The 12,993-nt window shown below is 34.1% G+C and overlaps 1 protein-coding gene across 2 annotated transcripts in view; it reads right to left on the bottom strand.

Moving 5' to 3' along the window:
- Positions 1-12,993, bottom strand: part of CARPA (Carbonic anhydrase-related protein A) — a 304,577-nt gene that overhangs the window by 91,917 nt on the left and 199,667 nt on the right. The window lies entirely within an intron of this gene.

Raw genomic sequence — 12,993 nt, 5'->3', positions numbered from 1 at the left:
GCACCTAACAAAATTGACCAAATACAGCAAGCATTTATCTACTGTTCTTATACGACTCCGAAAGGGTTCAGATGATTAAAAGGCGCACGTGGCTCCCGTGGTTCAAGTATCAACGTACTTTCTCGTTTAAGCATGTTACCATTCCGTAGCATTCTCCATCTTCCAGGTTCTGACGTCTATGATATTAACGATCCCATGCTTCGTACGGGTATAAGTAATAAATTATTGCTCGTATAAACAACTCGTATAACCGACGCGCCAGGCACGTCAGCGAGGAAATTTGCCACCGTGACGGCACGCGACGGTGCACACAAAAGATATCCTTCCACTACGATCCATATATGCTGTGGTTTTATACCACATTGTCCCGTGATATCCTAAGAAACCTATCGAATAAACTTTCATCAATTTTAATGAGAAATACGCTGCTTTTTAACGTATGTATCGGGTAATTATCTTGCTAACGACTTTTTTTTACGAATATTGTTATTTCCTTCGAGATACGGCGATATACACTACCATCCATAACTATCCGGACACAAGCGAAATATGCATTCGCGTTGCACGAAAGTTATTCAAGTATCTGCAACGGTAACTAAAATCGATTTTTTTTCTGCGAAGGTCAGAATACTGGAACGTTTTTCGATTGATAATACTCGTTTGGAACTCGTATCTCGATGGAAAAGAAGCTACAGACGAACTAAACCGAAACTGTCGAGTGCGTAGCGTTACCTTCATTCCTATCTCCATTGAGGGAACCTAAACATCTACCAACAGTTTACAAACACTTGAAACATATCGAAGAACCCTCTGAATACGTTCTGCCCCATAGAAATGAAACACGGTAGAAATGAAAATTTTTTTTAGAATTGAAAGCTTTTCATTAGATTCACAAATTTGGACTTTGTACTTCTGGACATGAATTTTACTTTCACACTTTCATTGTATAATTTGTACTTAAAAATTAATTCTATTACGTTATGACGCCTCAGAAAAGATAATAATAATTATTACAAATGATATGATAACCCTAAATACCTTTCGTACAAAGTTCAACTGTGTTTCATGTAACGAAACCAAGTGTCCGGATACTTATGGACGGTAGTGTACGTAGAGGATAAATTTTTCGAATTTAAAAAGGCCTCGATGCAAAATCGGGAGGAGAACAGGAAGATTTCAGATCGCCGCTCGTGATAGTACGGCGAAATATAAAAGTCAATTGGATCGGCGATAAACGCAGATCAACTGGAAATGACGATAAACACGGAACACAGTGGAACAGGAGAATTTCAAATCAGCCCGTAAAGCAGGATCAACATAGCTACTGCAAATTACTTGGGTCGCTCTATCGCGCGATGCGTGTCGTTTTATGCAACTGTTTACTTACGTATGAATATGTACACCTCTCTACATGGTATTTCGTCCCTTGGTTCATGATGATTTTGCATTTTGATGGCCTCGATGGATTAAAACGCTAAGCGAAATGATATTGACTCTTCGACCTTGTTCTTAATAATAATTCCTTTTACGTACATTTTTTAATCGTGACTTAATTGTGCGATCACGTGACTTGCTTTGACCGCGATTCAGATGTACAAGAGGTGCACGGTTGAAGAGCATAAAATTTATTTGTATCGGATTGAGTGGTGTGGAATGAAATTACATGGAATTGAAAAGAGGAATTGACGACTTGAAGAATTGAAAAGAGGAATTGACGACTTAAAGAGTTGAAAAGTGGACGAATTGAAAGTATCGAAAGAATTGAAAGAATTGAAAGAATTGAAAGAATTGAAAGAATTGAAAGAATTGAAGGAATTGAAAGAATTGAAAGAATTGAAAGAATTGAAAGAATTGAAAGAATTGAAAGAATTGAAAGAATTGAAAGAATTGACAGAACTGAAAGAATTGAAAGAACTGAAAGAATTGAAAGAACTGAAAGAATTGAAAAAATTGAAAGAATTGACAAAACTGAAAGAATTGACAGAACTGAAAGAATTGACAGAATTAAAAGAATCGACAAGATTGACAAGAATTGAAAGAATCGACAGAATCGACAAGAACTGACAGAACTGAAGAATAGGAAAATCTAGAAACTTAAAAATCAGGATTTGAAAAATTGAAAAATTGAAGAATTGAAGATCTGAAGAATTGAAAGATTGACAAATAAAGGAAGTAACGAACTGAGGAATTAAGGAATTGAATATGTGAAGAATTGAAGGATAGAAAAATTGAAGAATTGAGTAATTAACGAATGCAAGAATTAAAGAATTGAAAAGTGGATGAATTGTAGAATTGATAGATTGACAAGGTAATGAATAGTAGAATTGACAGATTGACAAAGTAATGAATTGTAGAATTCACAGATTGACAAAGTAATAAATTGTAGAATTGTCGAATTGAAGAATCGAATAATTGAAAAATTGAATAATGAAGAATTGAAGAAACAGAGAATTGCAGAATTAAATAATTGAATACTTGAATACTTGAATACTTGAATAATTGAATAATTGAACAGTTGAATAACTATATAATTGTAGAATAGGATAACTGAAAAATTGAATAATTGAAGAATGGAAAAATAGAAAAAATGGAAATATTGAAAAATGAAGTAATTGAAAAATTGGAAAATTGAAAAATTGAAAAATGGAAAAATTAAGAAATTGAAATATTAGAAAATTGAGAAATTGAAAAAGTGAAAAAGTGAAAAATTGAAAAATTGAAAAATTGAAAAATTGAAAAATTGAAAAAGTGAAAAATTGAAATATTAGAAAATTGAGAAATTGAAAAAGTCAAAAATTGAAAAATTGAAAAATTGAAAAATTGTAAAATTGAAAAATTGAAAAGTGTACACTGAAGAACCTGCCGCTGAAAATCCTAAAAAGCTAGAAATCTCCGAAACCTTTGCAAGGAAAATTGCAACCATTTTATTCCAAACATCAACCTTCAGAAGATCCGGAAATCTTTCCAATTACAAAAACCCGTTCAGTATATCTTCTACTGTCGATCGCGCTTAACGCCTTCGACTCCATCGTTAACAGACCCTAGAAATCTATTCAGTAGACGGTACAAAAGAATATTGTTTATTCGGTAACAATCGCACTCGTATAGCGATTCTTTTCACGTGTCAGCGAGGGTGAAGAACATCGATGAGGATCGAAGCGTAACGGCACCTTTGCACGCGATTGCAATTAAAAATTACAGCCCCCTGATAAACGCGCAGAGGAAGGGTCAATGCCGATGCACACACATCTTGTCTCGCATTCTCGCACCGTGTTCTCGCATGCGACAACCCCCGACACATTCTCGCGATATCGATGCAATTAACCTCATTCATCCCCTGTGATTCTCGCCCTCGAACCTCGCAACCCTCCTCACCTTTGTGAACGATTTCCTCGGTTTCTACCGTTCCCGTTTCCTCGATGCGAAAATAATAGGCGTTTGTTTTGCCCGGAGTTTATTTTCGAAATGTTACGCGACACATTTTGCGAGGCGGTGTAACGTCATTGTTTTGCGTAATTTGTAGGTTGTTTTTTTTGAGGGAACAATGTGTAGGGGTACTTTTAATAATTTGTTATTTTTATTTTGGGGATTTGGTGAGTTCTATTGATCAATTTGATAATTTTGTAATTTTTCGATTTTTTAGGTTTCCAAGTACTCAATTTTGGAATTTGACAATTTTCCCATTTTCATATTTCTGAATTTCCCAGTTTATCCATGTATCAATTTACCAATTTAACAATTTTCCAATTCACTAATTTTCCAATTTACTAATTTTCCAATTTACCAATTTACTAACTTACCAATTTACCAATTTACCAATTTACCAATTTACCAATTTACCAATTTACCAATTCATCAAGTGACCAATTCACCAATTCACCAATTCACCAATTCACCAATTCACCAATTCACCAATTCACCAATTCACCAATTTACCAATTTACCAATTTACTAATTTACCAATTTTCTAATTCACCAATTTACCAATTTACCAATTTACCAATTTACCAATTTACCAATTTACAAATTTACCAATTTATCAATTGACCAATTTTCCAATTTTCCAATTTACCAATTTACCAATTTACCAATTCATCAATTGACCAATTTTCCAATTCACCAATTCACCAATTCACCAATTCACCAATTCACCAATTCACCAATTCACCAATTCAACAATTCACCAATTTACTAATTTACCAATTTTCCAATTCACCAATTCACCAATTTACCAATTTACCAATTTATCAATTTACTTATTTGCCAATTTACTAATTTACCAATTTATCAATTTATCAATTTACCAATTTACCGATTTACTAATTTACCAACTTGCTAATTTCCCAGGTTCCCAATTTTTTGATTTTCCAATTTCCTTTTTCCCAATTTCCCCAATTTTCTCATTTTCCATTTTCCCATTTTCCCATTTTCCTATTTTCCAATTTTCCAATAAAGTTCATAAAATTCATAAAATTCATAAAATTCATAAAATTCATAAAATTCATAAAATTCATAAAATTCATAAAATTCATAAAATTCATAAAATTCATAAAATTCATAAAATTCATAAAATTCATAAAATTCATAAAATTCATAAAATTCATAAAATTCATAAAATTCATAAAATTCATAAAATTCATAAAATTCATAAAATTCATAAAATTCATAAAATTCATAAAATTCATAAAATTCATGAAATTCATAAAATTCATAAAATTCATAAAATTCATAAAATTCATAAAATTCATAAAATTCATAAAATTCATAAAATTCATAAAATTCATAAAATTCATAAAATTCATAAAATTCATAAAATTCATAAAATTCATAAAATTCATAAAATTCATAAAATTCATGAAATTCATAAAATTCATAAAATTCATAAAATTCATAAAATTCATAAAATTCACCAGATTCATAAAAGTCTCCAGATTTATGAGATTCTTAAAATTCACCAGATTCATAAAATTCACCAAATTCAATAAAATCATAAAATTCACCAGATTCATAAAATTCTCCAGATTTATGAGATTCTTAAAATTCACCATATATATAAAATTCATAATATGCACCAAATTCAATAGAATCATAAAATTCACCAGATTCACAAAATTTTCCAAATTCTCCAAATTCAAAAAGTTCTACAACATGAAAATTCGAATATACATAAATTTCATAAATTAACAGAACAACTCGGAAGATCGCAGATTCATCGATGTAGAAATAAAAAATATTATAAACTCGATAAAAGATCTAAAAACGTAAAACAACTTAAAAGCATAGAATTTCGAAGTAATCGAAAATCTCCAAAACATTGAATCACAAAATCATCGCCTATTTAAAGAACACCATCCATTAAAGTCCCACGCCATAAATAGGTTTCCCGCCGTCTCATAAACTCATCCTAAATTTCTCTCGTAACAACGAAGAGCTGCAGGAGTAAGATGGCGAACGACGTCGAAGAAGCTGCAGCGAGTCTGCGTAGCATAAGCTGGCAGAGGGTGGCGAGCCGTGTTAGCTTCTACACTTAATCACTTTTGCTAATTGCAGAATGATTGCTCCTCGCTTGAAGTTTCAATAATGGGGTTGTTACACCCCCTCCAGGATTCGTAGCCGCGTAACTGGTTATACAGTAAGGCTCACCAGTTATCACCCTCTCTCTCGTTATACAGCTTCCCCTTTTGCGTCCCGACTTCCTCAGGTAACGGCTGATGAATGCCATAATAGTCTACCTGCCTTCGGGTGATAAGAAAGTAATCATTCCATCTGGCCAGCGTTATTCCATTAGCCGTTATTCCGTCTCCTGACCGCACCCTGAGAAACGCTAATTATGTAATTATATCGGCCACGAAGGGGTCCAGAGACCGGATAGTTTGTTCGAAAATGAAATTCCTACGGGATGGCCGACGTTATAAATATCGGCTTAATGTTGCGTCGCTTGATAAATAGCAGCTGCCTGGACGCGCTATGCCATAAATCTCGAGGCGTGTTGGCTCGCGTCAACCAACCGGGAGCTTCGAGCGTTCTTTTACGTTTTTTCACTCGTTTACTAAAGGAGCTTTGTGATGCAGCTTTATTAGGGACTTATGCTCTCTGCGCGGAGAAATGCGTGGTCGAATGGTCGCTTCGGTTTTTGGTAAGTGGTTGCAGGGGATGTATGTTTATGATATATTCGGGGTTGCTGAGGAGGGAAATGCCTCGTAAAGGGTAGTGTGGTTCATACTATGGTGTAGTATAATTTATTGTGTTGCTTGTACTATGGAAAGTATATTTCGAGAATTTTAAGAATTTTAGGAAGTTTAAGAATTTTAGGAAGTTTAAGAATTTTAGGAATTTTATTAATTTTGTAAATTTTTCTGAATTGGAGAATTTTTAGATTTTTGGGAATTTCATCAGTTTCATCAATTCTATCAATTCTATCAATTCTATCAATTCCATCAATTCTATTAATTCTATTAATTCCATCAATTCTATCAATTCCATCAATGCCATCAATTACATTAATTCTATCAATTCCATAAGTTTCATCAATTCCATCAATTCTAGCAATTCTAACAATTCTATTAATTCTATCAATTCTATCAATTCTATCAATTCTATCAATTCTATCAATTCCATCAATCCCATCAATTCCATCAATTCCATCAATTCCATCAATTCCATCAATTCCATCAATTCCATCAATCCCATCAATTCCATTAATTCTATCAATTCTATCAATTTTATCAAATTTATAAATTTTATCATTTTTATCCATTTTATCCATTTTATCAAGTTTATCAAGTTTATCAATTTTATCAATTTTATCAATTTTATCAAGTTTATCAAGTTTATCAAGTTTATCAAGTTTATCAATTTTATCAAGGTTATCAAGTTCATCAATTTTATCAAGTTTATCAATTTCAGCAAGTTCATCAAGTTCGTCAAGTTCACCAGCTTTATGAATTTCATCAATTTCATCAATTCCATCAATTCCATCAATTCCATCAATTCTATCAATTCCATCACTCCTATCAATTCTATCACTCCTATCAATTCTATCAGTTCTATCAATTTTGTTAATTTTGTCAATTTTATCAATTTTATCAATTTGATCAATTCTATCCATTTTATTAAGTTTATCCATTTTATCAAGTTTATAAATTTCATCAAGTTCGTCAATCTTATCAATTTCGTCAAGTTCATCAATTTTATCAATTTCATAAATTTCATCAATTACATCAATTTCATCAATTTCATCAATTTCATCAATTTCATCAATTACATCAATTTCATCAATTTCATCAATTTCATCAATTTCATCAATTTCATCAATTACATCAATTTCATCAATTTCATCAAATTCATCAAGTTCATCAAAATCGTCAATTTTATCAATTTTATCAATTTTATCAATTTCATCAGTCATCAATTTCATCAATTTCATCAATTTCATCAAATTCATCAAGTTCATCAAAATCTTCAATTCATCAATTTCATGAATTTTATCAATTTCATCAATTTCATCAATTTCATCAATTTCATCAATTTCATCAATTTCATCAATTTCATCAATTTCATCAATTTCATCACTTTCATCAATTTCATCAATTTCATCAATTTCATCAATTTCATCAATTTCATCAATTTCATCAATTTCATCAATTTCATCAATTTCATCAATTTCATCAATTTCATCAATTTCATCAATTTCATCAATTTCATCAATTTCATCAATTTCATCACTTTCATCAATTTCATCAAATTCATCAAGTTCATAAAAATCATCAATTTTATCAATTTTATCAATTTTATCAATTTCAGCAAGTTCATCAAGTTCGTCAAGTTCATCAGCTTTATTAATTTCATCAATTTCATAAAGTTCATCAATTTCATCAATTCCTTCAATTCTATAAATTGCATCACTCCTATCAATTCTATGAATACTATGAATTCTATCAATTCCATCAATTCCATCAATTCCATCAATTCCATCAATTCTATCAATTCTATCAATTCTATCAATTTCATCAATTTCATCAATTTCATAAGGTTCATCAATTTCATCAATTTCATTTTGTCTAACATTTGAAGTATTTTTATTTTAAAATTGCAAGAGTTAAGAAATGTGTTAACGTGTGAAAACTAGTTTATCAATGAAAGGATTATTGAAAAAATAAAATTGCGTTGAAAGGCTTTTCATAATACTAACCCCTTTCACCACCCGTGTACCCCATCGCAGGTTATTTCAACACCTGTTTTAATTATCCACCTGTCCTTCTCGCGGGACGCTTAATAATTCGTAATGAACGGACAGCGACGAGGATAAAGGGAAAGTGGATATACACCCCCGCGGGTAGCTTCATCCACCCCTCGTTAACCGACGTAATTACGGGTTAGCCCGCTGCAGGAATAATTGTCGGAGATTTTTTTTTTTACTCTATTCGCCCCGGAAGACTAGAAGAGGCCAGTCCCCTATCTGTTTCTCTTCTTACCGTCTTCGGTGTACGTTCCTTTTTCTCATCCCCTCCAATGGGGCACCGTTAGATTCCTCTCGATAAGGAGAACGCTCAGGACGAGGATGGGATTAATCAAGGGTGGATTAGCCCTGCCGGGATTTCTCGATAAAAACAATTAATCGCCGGATGGAACGGTTGAAAAATGCCGGAGGAGTTCTTCGATCGTTAAGGGTGGCAAAGGAGAGTCTTTAAAGATGTCGGGAGCAGCATCATTGAAAAATTTCAATAACGATATTTTTGTTCCTGAAATTGACTTTTCTCTTTAGTGGTTTCAAGTGGTTTGCGATGAATCCTTGATGCTCGGTTGTAAATGGGGTTTTTAATTGTTATATGTATTATAATGTATAATAGGTACTATGTACAAGTATATTACATAATACTAGTTATGATATGTATTAACATATGTGGAGTGTAAGATACATTATGTAATACATATAAATTATACTATAACATTTAATTTTAATGTCAAACAAAATTCTGAAGGTTCATTAATTTAGAATCATAAAATTCAGCACGTTTAAAAAATTCACCAGATTCATCAAATTCAGTGCATTTAAAAAATTCAACACATTTAAAACGTTCATGAAATTCACTACGTTTAAAAAATTCACAAACTCAAATTTTAGTACAAACTGCAATTGAACTTGAACTCTAAAATAAATCAATCTCAATTTGAAAAATTCGAGGGAGGTCAAAGTTGAATTTCGAGTGCGTCAGACGCACCAAAGTGTAGCCAGAAGTGAAATCGAATTGTTAGACAAATTTTATTACAAATTGTAATTGGGTTAGAACTCCAAATTAAATCAAACTCAATTTGAAAAATTCGAGGGAGGTCAAGGTTGAACTTCGAGTGCGTCAGACGCACCTAAGTGTGACCAGAGGTGAAAATTGAAATGTTGGACAAATTTTAGTGTAAATTGCAAGTTTACTTGAACTTAAAATTAAATCAAATTCTATTCGAAAAATTTGAGGAAAGTCAAGGTTGAACTTCGAGTGCGTCAGACGCACCAAAGTGCAGCCAGAAGTGAAATCGAAATGTTAGACAAATTTTAGTACAAATTGTAAGTGGACTCGAAGTTCAAATTAAATCAAATTCGATTCGAAAAATTCGAGGGAGGTCAAGGTTGAACTTCGAGTGCGTCAGACGCACCAAAGTGTAGCTAGGAGTGAAATCGAAATGTCAGACAAATTTTAGTACAAATTGTAAGTGGATTCGAACTTAAAATTAAATCAAATTCTATTCGAAAAATTTGAGGAAGGTCAAAGTTGAACTTCGAGTGCGTCAGACGCACCAAAACCTGACCAGGGGTGAAAATCGAAATGTCAGACAAATTTTAGTACAAATTGTAAGTAGACTCGAACTTCAAACTAAATCAAATTCGTTTCGAAAAATTCGAGAGGGGTCAGGGTTGAATTTCGAGTGCGTCAGATACACCATAGGTGAAAATCCACAAGACAGTAAATAAATTTGTTTCCAGAGTAAAACCATCGCAAATTTCGTTGGACCACGATAGGTCGAAAATTACCCGTCGAATCTCGGGCACCGTGAAAGATATTCCAAGAAATCGTAATCAGGAATCGATATCCTCGAAACTTTCCCTGAATGATAACCTTGCCGAATATCCGCGATCTCCCGGCCAAAAATAGCGGCATCACGTTTCTGGCCGCGGGCGAATCGACCTATATCCGGGGCACGTCGCCAATTGCAGCCCCTACGTAGGGGTGTAAACACTCGAGGTATCCATCTATCAAGCGTGTCAACCCTGTTGAAGCACGATGAGTCGTAACATGTCGGCTCTCCCTTCGAGCCGTCTGAATCCCCGGTGTAAAAAGCCTAATTACGGGCCGCTGGATTAAACAGGGCGAGCACCCTTCATTAACGTGTAGATTCTCCACGCTCGAAAAACTACCCCTTCCAACCGGCGGAGGGGAAAAGATCTCGGGAAGGATAGTTGATTGGAAGCAGACGAAATGTATTCATGTATGCATATGAATTCAGGGACAGGTAGGCCGGAGCTGGAAGTCTAAAGCTCCCTGACTTGACTGCTTGAAAAACATCTTAATTGGACTTGGCGCGATCGACCCCTCTGTTTTCCGAGCCCCCGCCCTTTTTTTAGGGGCTGTCTTCGACTCGTCTCCCCCCGGCGACTCGAATCGGGATTGCTCGATAATCCAGACGACTCGAGGAGATGTTTCCTCCCCGGGGAATCGACGCGAATGTAAAATGGGTGAAGCTCTTCGGGCTGGTAAGAGGATCTTGTTACGACCGACGAGGACTCGTTCTAGGGGTTTTTAGAGGAGGCTGTTCTCCAGACTTTTTCCTTCACGGTGTGTAAATTGCGTTTACCGTTGCTTAACGGGACGTATGGCGAACGTATTGTACCGGGTGTTTTTATCTGATTCAGTTTTATTAACCGGTGATCGATACTTCGGACCGGGGAAATTTTGATGGTAGATGGAGTAGGGAGATTGGACGATCAAGGTATGTTCTATATTTCACGGTTATTGATACTTGTTGATGTGTGTGTTGGTCGTGTAGTTTGTGGTATGGTACGATGCAATTTGGTATAGCTATTATGTTTTAATATAATGCAATGATAGTACAATAACATAATAGCATAATAATAAGGTAGTACACTAGCATAACTGTATAGTGAAATGGCGAAATAGTAAAGTGGCCATATAACAAAACAGCGAAATTGTGAAGTAATAGATAATCATATAAGAAAACGGCGAAATGGCGATATAGCAAAATTACGAAATTAGGAAATAGTGGAGTAGTGAAACATTGAAATGGTAATATAGCGAAATGGCGATATAGCAAAGTGGCGAAATGGTAAAATAATGAAGCGGCGATATAGCGAAATGGCGAAATGACGAAACACTGGCATAGCGAAATAGTGAAATGGCAATATAGCGGAAGGACAAAATAGCAAAATGGCGAAATAGTAAAATGGCGATATATCGAAATGTTGAAATAGCAAAATAACGATATGCGGAAACGGCGATATAAGGAATTTGCGAAACAGCGAAATAGTAAAATAGTGAACCGCCGAAATACTGAAATGGCGATATAGCGAAATGACAAAATAACGAAATGCCGAAATACTGAAATGACAATATAGCGAAGTGACAAAATATCAAAATGGCAATATATCGAAATGTTGAAGTATCAAAGTGGCGATATAGCAAAATGACGAAGTAGCGAAATAGCGAAATACTGAAATGGCGATATAGCGAAATGACAAAATATCAAAATGGCGATATATCGAAATGTTGAAGTGTCAAAGTGGCGATATAGCAAAATGACGAAGTAGCGAAATAGCGAAATACTGAAATGGCGATATAGCGAAATGACAAAATATCAAAATGGCGATATATCGAAATGTTGAAGTGTCAAAGTGGCGATATAGCAAAATGACGAAATAGCGAAATGCCGAAATACTGAAATGGCGATATAGCGAAATGACAAAATAACAAAATAGCAAAACAGTAAAATGGCGATATTTCGAAAATTTGAAACAGCAAAATGGCGATATAACGAAATAGTGAAACAGCAAAACAGTGAAACCATAAAATACTAAAACAGTGAAATATTAAAACAGTAAAACAGTCAACAATTGAAACAGTAAACAGTAAAACAGCAAAATAACAAAATAACAAAACTAGCGAAACAGTAGAATAATAAATAAACGGACGTGAATTACCAAATTAAGCTCTGATCGTGATAAGCTTCCCCAATTACCAACAAGCACGTTTAATTGATTAAACGAACACGCGGAAGGAAGCAAGTAACGTTGAAAAGGAAGAAAACAATACAGGAAGCAAGTTACACAGGAGAGCTAACATCCTAGGGAAGAGAAAGAAAAATATTCGCCGTCGCAGTAGCAAACATTTCAGGGGGAAAACAGAGGAAACGCAGTTAACGTTCTCTATATTCGAATACATCGATATATAAATGGAGGGCCCCGGTAACACAATACAGCAGAACTTTTCTATTTGGTTCTAAAATCGAACCCTATCGATAACCAGACTGCGACCAATATTCCTCTGGATGAGATGGCTGCGAATATCTCGAGAAAGAAAATACTTTTCTTAAAGCAGATAAAACCACCGAAGATTCCTTTTTCGATATCGACGCCCGGCAAAATTCCTACGTTCTGTCTATTGAAATAACAAACACTAAAATTCCACGGTACCGAACGATACGTAATACCCGAGCCTTATAAAGCAAACACGTGGACGTTTATGTAATCGAAAGAAAATTTCCTCGTTCCACCAAATATAATTACACTTAGTTAATCTCGAAATTACGTGTACCCTTTTAAATTCGTTGTGAAATACAGAAAATTTCTCTAGGGCATTTTCTTGAACACTAGTAAATTTTATTTCTACACTAGGTCTAGTTACTTTTAGATTTGCATTTCATCGAGATTTCATTTGTAAGTCAAGATTATTATAGGCTCGGATTTTACTAGATTTAGGTTTCCATAAG

This window comes from Megachile rotundata, chromosome 11, assembly GCF_050947335.1.
Source record: "Megachile rotundata isolate GNS110a chromosome 11, iyMegRotu1, whole genome shotgun sequence".
NCBI lineage: Eukaryota > Metazoa > Arthropoda > Insecta > Hymenoptera > Megachilidae > Megachile > Megachile rotundata.
This window is presented reverse-complemented; position numbering and strand designations above follow the sequence as displayed.